This window comes from Hylobates moloch, unplaced genomic scaffold (assembly GCF_009828535.3).
Source record: "Hylobates moloch isolate HMO894 unplaced genomic scaffold, HMol_V3 SCAFFOLD_15, whole genome shotgun sequence".
In the NCBI taxonomy this organism is placed as follows: domain Eukaryota; kingdom Metazoa; phylum Chordata; class Mammalia; order Primates; family Hylobatidae; genus Hylobates; species Hylobates moloch.
This window is the reverse complement of record NW_026652290.1, coordinates 33,156,973-33,165,978: the sequence shown is the minus strand read 5'-3', so window position 1 is coordinate 33,165,978 and position 9,006 is coordinate 33,156,973. Positions and strand designations below refer to the sequence as shown.

The 9,006-nt window shown below is 39.9% G+C and overlaps 1 pseudogene; it reads right to left on the bottom strand.

Annotated features, from left to right (window-relative positions):
* Nucleotides 1–1,127: 1,127 nt before the first annotated feature.
* On the bottom strand, nucleotides 1,128–1,517 carry LOC116484164 (large ribosomal subunit protein eL22-like; annotated as a pseudogene).
* Nucleotides 1,518–9,006: the final 7,489 nt, after the last annotated feature.

Here is a 9,006-nt window from a genome sequence, read left to right as displayed (position 1 = left end):
AGCTATGCAACTCGCAGAGCACAATTTCAGGTGTGGAAACCATCTGTAGGCAAGTTCTTTTAAAAACATGAATTTCATACACCGTAAATTCTAAAACACACCCTTCTGCATTATTGTTCAAATTTCAGAAGGGCACCACAAGGCATCAGGGTCTTTCAAAGTCACTCACGGCAACAATTGCATCTTTTTTCCCAGCCTTGGTAACCCCCTTCCGCGGTTCTCTAGCCTCTGCACGAACTGCAGCACACCACTGTTTGTAGAATGACTTCTGACATTAAATCCAGTCATGGCCTAAGTCGCATGAGGCAGCTATTTCCCAGGCACCTCCCATCTCTTTGGCATGGGAGGCTTCTCAGCCACTTACTTCTTCAGGCCCCACACAGGAGGCCACATCTGGAAGCACTATTCCTCCAGCTCCCTCTGCTGGAGACCAAAGTGACAGATTGTTGCAAAGACTTGTAGAAACAGATTACTTACATGTTCATTTTCGTACACATTTAGTTAATTTAGAACCTGGGACTTTTACAATTGATTCCCCAAACCCCTTTATGGAGAGTGACGGACTATGCAGCAACGCTGAAGGAGCACAGTTTCTCTCTCTACGAGGAAGAGGGTTAGTAGACATAATTGTGTGCATCAAGAGAAATTTGTATTAAAAAAATCAAAGTAAGATGAATGGCCCAAAAACCTGCATTTTATTGACACTGTCATTTTCCCAGAAAATCTTAGAAAGATGTCACATTTTTCTTTTAATGAATGAGAGGAGCCCACTTGTATCCCTGAATCATTCTTTGGGAAAAGCCACAGAAATGAATGACAGTTAAATTTTTAAAAATAAAATGGTCACTCACTTCAGCCCACACCTCCACACCCTCATCTGCCTGCCCAATGGCTGTCAGTTCCGTCAAGTCACCCTCTCCTTCTACTCTAGTATTACCACAAGAATTGACATTTTCAAGCAGAAAAAAAAAAGAAGTCATGTCACAAATAAGTGAGTGGAGGCCCAAAGGAAGCCCTTTGACTATGATTTCCAGTTTTCTCTTCAATCAATACTGCAGAGATACAAGGATAAACCACCATTTTGGTTCCCAATTTTTATTCAAGAACTCACAAAATATTCCAGATAAATGAAATTTAATCCTTGTCTTCCTCTTCTTCTTCGTCCTGGTTAATTTGGAAGGAACGTAATTTGTAACTCTCTTTGCTGTTAGCAACTATGCACAACCAATCACGAAGATTATTCTTCTTCAAATATTTTTTGGTGAGATATTTCAAATACCTTTTGGAAAAAGGCACCTTGGATGTCACGGTGATCTTGCTCTTGCTCCTTTCGACGGTCACCACCCCTCCACCAAGGTTCCCAGCTTTTCCGTTCACTTTGATCCTTTCTTGCAAAAACTGCTCAAAATTGGCAGCATCCACGATTCCATCTTCTACGGGGTGGGTGCAACCAAGAGTGAACTTCAGAACCTGCTTTTTTTGCCCCCCTTCACCACAAGCTTTCTCACGGGCACCATGGCAGCAGCGGAGGCAGAAAGCCAGATATCTCTCTAACATACTGATTTTCTTTCCTTTGGATGTATGTCCAGTGGTGGGATTGCTAGATCATATGGTAGTTTAATTTTTAGTTTTTTGAGGAACCTCCATACTGTTTTCCACAATGGCTGTACTAATTTACAAATCCAGTAACAGTGTAAAAGAATTCCCTTTAATCTGCATCCTCTCCAGTATTTGTTTTTTTTTTTGTCTTTTTGGTAACAGCTATTTTAACTGGGGTGAAATGAAGTCTCATTGCAGTTTAGATTTGCATTTCCCTGATGGTTAGTGATATTAAGCATTTTTTCTTATACTTGTTGGCCATTTGTAGATCTTTTGAGAAATGTCTACTTAGATCATTTGCCCATTTAAAAACATTGGGTTATTTGTTGTTGCGTTTTATTTGCTGTTATTTGAGTTCTTGGTTTATTCTGGATATTAATCCCTTGTCAAATGAGTAGTTTGTAAATAGTTTCTCCCATTCTGCAAGTTGACTCTTTACTCTTTGTTTGCTTTTCTGTGCAGAGGCTTTTTAGTTTGATATAATCCCATTTGTCTATTTTTGTTTCGTTGCCTGTCCTTTTGTGGTCTCATCTATAAAATCTTTGCCCAGCTCAATGACCTAAGCATTTTCCTTATGTTTTCTTCCAGTAGTTTTGTAGTTTTGGGTCTTGCATTTAAGTCTGTAATCCATTTTGAGTTTATTTTTGTATATGGTGAGAGATAGGGGTCTAGTTTTATTCTTCTGCATATGGACATGCAGTTTACTCAGTACCACTTATTTATTGTTTATTTATTTATTTTGAGACAGAGTTTCACTCCTGTTGCCCAGGCTGGAGTGCAACGGCACAATCTCAGCTCACCACAACCTCTGCCTCCCGGGTTCAAGCGATTCTCCTGCCTCAGCCTCCCGAGTAGCTGGGACTACAGGCATGAACCACCATGCCTGGCTAATTTTGTATTTTTAGTAGAGACAGGATCTCTCCATGTTTGTCAGGCTGGTCTCAAACTCCCGACCTCAGGTGATCCACCTGCCTCGGCCTCCCAAAGTGCTGGGATTCAGGCGTGAGCCACCATGCCCGGCCTTCTCAGTACCATTTATTGAAGAGGCTGTCCTTTTGCCAGTGTGTATTCTTTTGTCAATGTATATTCTTTGTTGAAAATCAGTTGGCTGTAGATACTTGTATTTATTTCTGGTTTCTCTATTCTGTTTCAGTAGTCTATATATCTGCTTTTATGTCAGTACTATGCTTTTCTGGTTACTATTTTATAGTATATTTTGAGGTCAGGTAGTGTGATGCCTCCAGCTTTGTTCTTTTTCTCAGGTTTGCTTTGGCTAGTCAGAGTCTTTCGTGGTTCCATATGAATTTTAGGATTTTAAAAAAATTTTTTTGCAAAGAATATAATTGATATTTTGATAGGGATTGCACTTAATCTGTAGATCACTTGGAATAGTGTGGTCATTTTAACAATGTTAATTCTCCCAACCCATGAACATGGAGTGTCTTTCCACTTTTAGGTCCTCTTTAATTTTTTTCATCAGTCTTTTATTGTTTTCAGTGTAGATGTCTTTCACCTCCTTGGTTAAATTTATTCCTAGGCATTTTTTGGTAGTCTTTTAAAATAAGATTGCTTTCTTGATTTTTTTTCAGAAAGTTTGTTATTGGTGTATAGAAATGCTACTGATTTTTGTATGTTGATTTTATATTCTCAACTTTACTGAATCTATTTATCAGTTCTAAGACTTTTTGGTAGTCTTAGACCTTGGCAAATAAACTTTTTTATTTTTTTATTCTTGAGACGGAGTCTTGCTCTGTTGCCCAGGCTGGAGTACAGCGGCGGGATCTCGGATCACTGCAAGCTCCGCCTCCTGGGTTCACACCACTCTCCTGCCTCAGCCTCCCGAGTAGCTGGGACTACAGACGCTCACCACCACGCTCGGCTAATTTTTTGTATTTTTTAGTAGAGACGGGATTTCACCGTGTTAGTCAGGATGGTCTCGATCTCCTGACCTCATGATCCGCCTGCCTCGACCTCCCAAAGTGCTGGGATTACAGGCGTGAGCCACCACAAAATAAACTTCTAAATTGATTGAGGCCTGTCTCAGACACTTTTTTGGTGTATGCTTGCTTTGTGAAATGAATTTAGAATTCCCTCCCTTTCAATTTTTTGGAGGAGTTTGAGAAGAATCAGAGTGAGTTCTTTAAAAGTTTGGTGGAATTCAGCAGTGAAAGTTTTTCTTCATATGCATGGGGAAAATTCTCTCCTCAAACCATGTTTTCCTCTACTCTCCCATCTCAACAATCATCTACACAGAAGAAAACTTCTATGACCAGATGTATGGGGATCTTTCCCCACAACCAAGCAGCAGACACCAGCTGAATGTTCTTCAATTCTGTTCTAACACTGTTTACATGGAGATAGTGCCAGATCCCACAGGTTAAGGACTCAGTCCCCAGGCCTCTTCTCTCCTTCCCCTCAACCACCGGTCCCAAGTCCAGGTCTTTGGAACTTGCGACTGATTGCCTTCAAGTTGAAGTTCCCACAACACCCTCTTTGGATTTAATTAATTTGTTAGAGTGGCTCCCAGAACTCAGGGAAACACTTACATTTACTGGTATACTATGAAGTATATTTTAAAGGATACAGATAAACAACCAGATGAAGAGATGTACAGGATGAGGTCTGCAAGGGTCCCAAACGCAGGAGCTTCTGATCCTGTGGAGTTGGAGTGCGCCACCCTCCCAGCATGTGGGCGAGTTTTTCTTCACCTTCCTGTCGGCCTCCACGTGTTCAGCTATCAGGAAGCTCACTGAACCCTGTCTTCTTGGATTTTTATGGAAGTTTCATGGCAGCAGCATTCCTCCCACAGAGGTATAGGGTGAGACCCTCTCAAGACTCACAATCAGAAAGGCGGGGGAACATTAAAGTGAAAGGAGGGCAGGAGAATGTCAGAGGCCTGTCCCTGAGACTTAATGCTCCCAACATTATAACAAAAGTCTGTATCAAGGGCTATGGGAAGTATGATCCAGAAACTGTGGATGAAAACCAAACAGGGACAATTTGACTTCCTCTTTTCCAACTTGGATGCATTGATTTCTTTCTCTTGTCTAAGTGCTCTGGCTAAGACTTACGGTGCTATCTGAGTAAGAGTGTAAAAGTGGGCATCCTTGTCTTGCTCCAGTTCTTAGAGGAGAGGTTTTTAGCATTTTCCTGCTCTGTATGACATTGGCTGTGGGTATGCCATCTATGGCTTTTATTATGTTGAAGTATGTTCCTTCTATACCTAATTTGTCGAGGGGTTTTATCATGAAGGGATATTGAATTTTATCACATGCTTTTTCTGTATATATTGAATATTATTTATTTATTTATTTTTGCGTCAGGGTCTGGCTCTGTCATCCAGGCTGGAGTGCAGTGGTGCCATCTCAGCTCACTGCAACCTCTGCCTCCAGGCTTAAGCGATCCTCCCACCTTAGCCTCCCGAATAGCTGGGACCACAGGCACTCGCCACCACACCTAGCCAATTATTGTATTTTTTGTAGAAACGGTTTTTACCACATTGCCCAGGCTGGTCTCCAACTCTTGAGCTCAAGCAATCCACCGGCCTTGGCCTCCCAAAGTGCTGGGATTACAGGCATGAGCCACCGTGCCCAGCTGAGTTATCGTTTTTGTTATGGTTTCTATTGATGTGATGTGTCACATTTATTGAGTGGTGTGTCTTGAACTATTTTTGCATCCTTGGAGTAAATCCCTCTAGGCCATAGCATATAATCTTTTTGATGTTCTGTTGGATTTGATATGCTAGTGTTTTGTTGAAGGTTTTTCTATCTATGTTTATCAGGGATATTGGCCTGTACTTTTCTTTTTTGCTGTGTCTTTTTCTGGTTTTGGTGTCAGGGTAACGCTGGTGTGAAAAGAAAATAAAATCTTGAGACCTCAAACTCACTATGCCAAAGGGAAAAGTGAAGCTTGGAAACTGAGTCAAGCAAAAAACTGCCTTTCTTCTTGTTCTTAAAGCGACGGCTGCAAGATAGATGGGCATGCATCTCCTCAGGTGGCCTCCCTCACCCTGATAATGTAAATTAACAGCTTATCTTTATGAGTATAGGACAAGGCAAGGTTAGAAATCATCCCCCTACCTACTCTGAGATAAATGCATAATTGGCCTCTTTCTCTACGTTTACTTTATCTTACGTAAAATGAAGATTTACTGAGCACAAGACAAATACATAATTGATTGTCCCTTTACTCCCTCCTTTTATGTGCAACATGTGGATTCAGTGAGTGCTAATCAAAGCCTCATAAGAATGTGACCACTTACTTCACTGTATATCCTCCCTCTTCTTTTTCTTTCATCTTTCTTCTCCTGCCCACATTTTCCACTTTAAATATTGAAGCCCTCAAAACCCACTTTGGAGAAATCTAGGCCCCAAATGCTACTGTGACTTGTGTCTCTTTTTCCCGGGTATATCCTCGACCTTGGCAAAATAAACTTGTAAATTGACTGAGGCCTGTCTCAGACACTTTTTTGGTTTACACTGGCTTTGTGAAATGAATTTGGAATTCCATTTCTTTCCATTTTTGGGAAGAGTTTAAGAAGAATTGGAGTGAGTTCTTCAAAAGTTTGGTAGAACTCAGCAGTGAAACTATCTGGTCCTGAGTTTTTCTTTTTGGGAGACTTTTATTTATTACTGATTTAATCTCATTGCCCGTTATTGGTCTGGTCATGCTTTTTATTTCTTTCTGGTTTAATTCTGGAGGGTTGTATGTGTCTAGAAATATATCCATTTCTTTTAGGTTTTTCAATTTCTTGGCATATAGTTCTTCATAATCTCTAATGATTCATTGTATTTCTTTCTTTCTTTCTTTCTTTCTTTCTTTTAGGTGGAGTTTCGCTCTTGTTGCCCAGGCTAGAGTGCAATGGCGTGATCTCGGCTCACCACAACCCCGCCCCCACCAGGTTCAAGCTATTCTCCTGCCTCAGCCTCCCAAGTAGCTGGGATTACAGGCATGTGCCACCATGCCCAACTAATTTTGTATTTTTAGTAGAGATGGGATTTCTCTGTGTTGGTCAGGCTGGTCTCAAACTCCCAACCTCGGGTGATCTGCCCACCTCGGCCTCCCAAAGTGCTGGGATTACAGGTGCGAGTCACTGCGCCCAGCCGATTCATTGTATTTCTGTGGTATCACTTGTAATGTTATCTCCTTTTTCACTTCTGATTTTATTTATTTGGGTTTTCTGTCTCTTTTTTTAATTAGTCTAGCTAATGGTTTGGCAATTTAGTTTATCTATTCAAAAAACCAACTTTTCACTTTATTGATCTTTTATATATAGTTTAGTCTCTATTTTGTTTGTTTCTGCTCTGATCTTTATTATTTCTTTCTTTCTACTAATTTCCTTCTGCTAATTTGGTTTGTCCTACATTTTCTAGTTCCTTGAGGTGCATTTTTGTTTATTTAAAATCTATTTTTTTCGATGTCGGCATTTATTACTATAAACTTCCCTCTTAGCACTGCTTTTGCTTTATCCCATAGCTTTTGGTATGCTGTCTTTCTAATTTCATTTGTTTCAAGAAATTTTCAGATTTTCTTCTTAATTCATTAACCCATTGGTCCTTCAGAATCATGTTGTTTAATTTCCATGTATTTGTACAATTTCCAAAGTTCCTCTTGTCATTGATTTATAGTTTTGTTTCACTGTGATCAGAAAATACATTTGATATAGTTTAAATTTTAAAAACATTGTTGGACTTGTTTTGTGTCTGTACATATGGTCTATTCTGAAGAACGTTCCATGTGCTGATGAGAAGAATGTGTGTTCTACAGCTGTTGGATGAAATGTTCTGTGTCTGTTAGGTCTATTTGGTCTAAAGTGCAGTTTAAATCTGATGTTTCTATGTTGATTTACTGTCTAGATGATCTGTCCAATGCTGAGAGTGGTGTTGAAGTCCTCTACTGTTACTGTACTGGGATCTCTCTCTCCCTTTAGATCTAATAATATTTGCTTTATCTATCTGGTTTCCCCAGTGTTAGGTGCTAATATATTTATAATTGTTATATCCTTTTGCTGAACTGTGCCCTTTATCATTATGTAATGACCTTCTTTGACTCTTGTTAAAGTTTATGTTATCTCAGTATATCCAACCATGTTTCTTGTAGGTTTGTGTTTTCCTGGAATATCTTTTTACATCTCTTTACTTTTAGTCTGTGTGTGTGTCTTTTTAAAAAAATTAAAAACTTTTTTGTGGGTACATAGTAGGTGTATTTATTTATGGTGTACATGAGACATTTTGGTATAGGCATCCATCCCCTCAAGCATTTATCCTTTGTGTTGCAAACGATCCAGTTATATCTCTTTTAGTTATGTTAACATGTACGGTTTAGTTATAATTGACTACAGTTCCCCTGCTGTGCCATCAGATAGTAAGTCTTATTCATTCTTTCTAACATTTTTTTGGTATCCATTAACCATGCCTACCACCCCTCTGTCCACCCATTTCCCTTCCTAGGTTCTGGGAACAGTCCTTGTATTCTCTATCTTCATAAGTTCAATTGTTTTGATTTTTAGATCTCATGATCAAGTGAGAACATGCAATGTTTGTCTTTCTCTGCCTGGCTTATTTCACTTAACGTAATGACTTCCAGTTCCGTGAACATCAAATGATAGAATCTTATCTTTTAAAATGGCTGTATAGGCCGGGTGCGGTGGCTCATGCCTGTAATCCCAGCACTTTGGGAGGCCAACACTGGTGGATTATTTAAGGTCAGGAGTTTGAGACCAGTCTAACCAACATGGCGAAAATTCCGTCTCTACTAAAAATAAAAATAAAGTAAAATAAAAAATTAGCTGGGCATGGTGGCACGCACCTGTAATTTCAGCTACTCAGGAGGCTGAGGCATGAGAATCGCTTGAACTCAAGAGGCGGAGGTTGCAGTGAGGAGGTGGAGGTTGCAGTGAGCCAAGACTGCAGCCACTGCACTCCAGCCTAGGAAACAGAGCAAGATTCCATCTCAAAAAAAACCATTGTGTGTAAGTACCACATTTTCTTTATGCTTCATCTGTTGATGGAAACCCAGGTTGCTTCCAAGCTTGGCTACCATGAACAGTGCTGCAATAAACATGGGAGTGCAGATATCTTTCATATACTGATTTCCTTTCTTTGGAGTATATACCCAGCAGTGGGATTGCTGGATAATATGGTAGCTCTATTTTTAGTTTCATGGGGAAGATCCAAACTGTTCTCCATAGTGCTTGTACTAATTTATATTCCCACCAACAGAGTATGAGGGTTCCCTTTTCTCCACATCCTTGCTAGCATTTGTTACTGCCTGACTTTTGGATAAAAGCCATTTTAACTATGGTGAGATGATATCTCATTATAGTTTTGATTTGTATTTCTCTGATGACCAGTGATGTTGAGCACCTTTTGATATGCCCGTTTGCCATATATGTCTTCATTTGAGAAA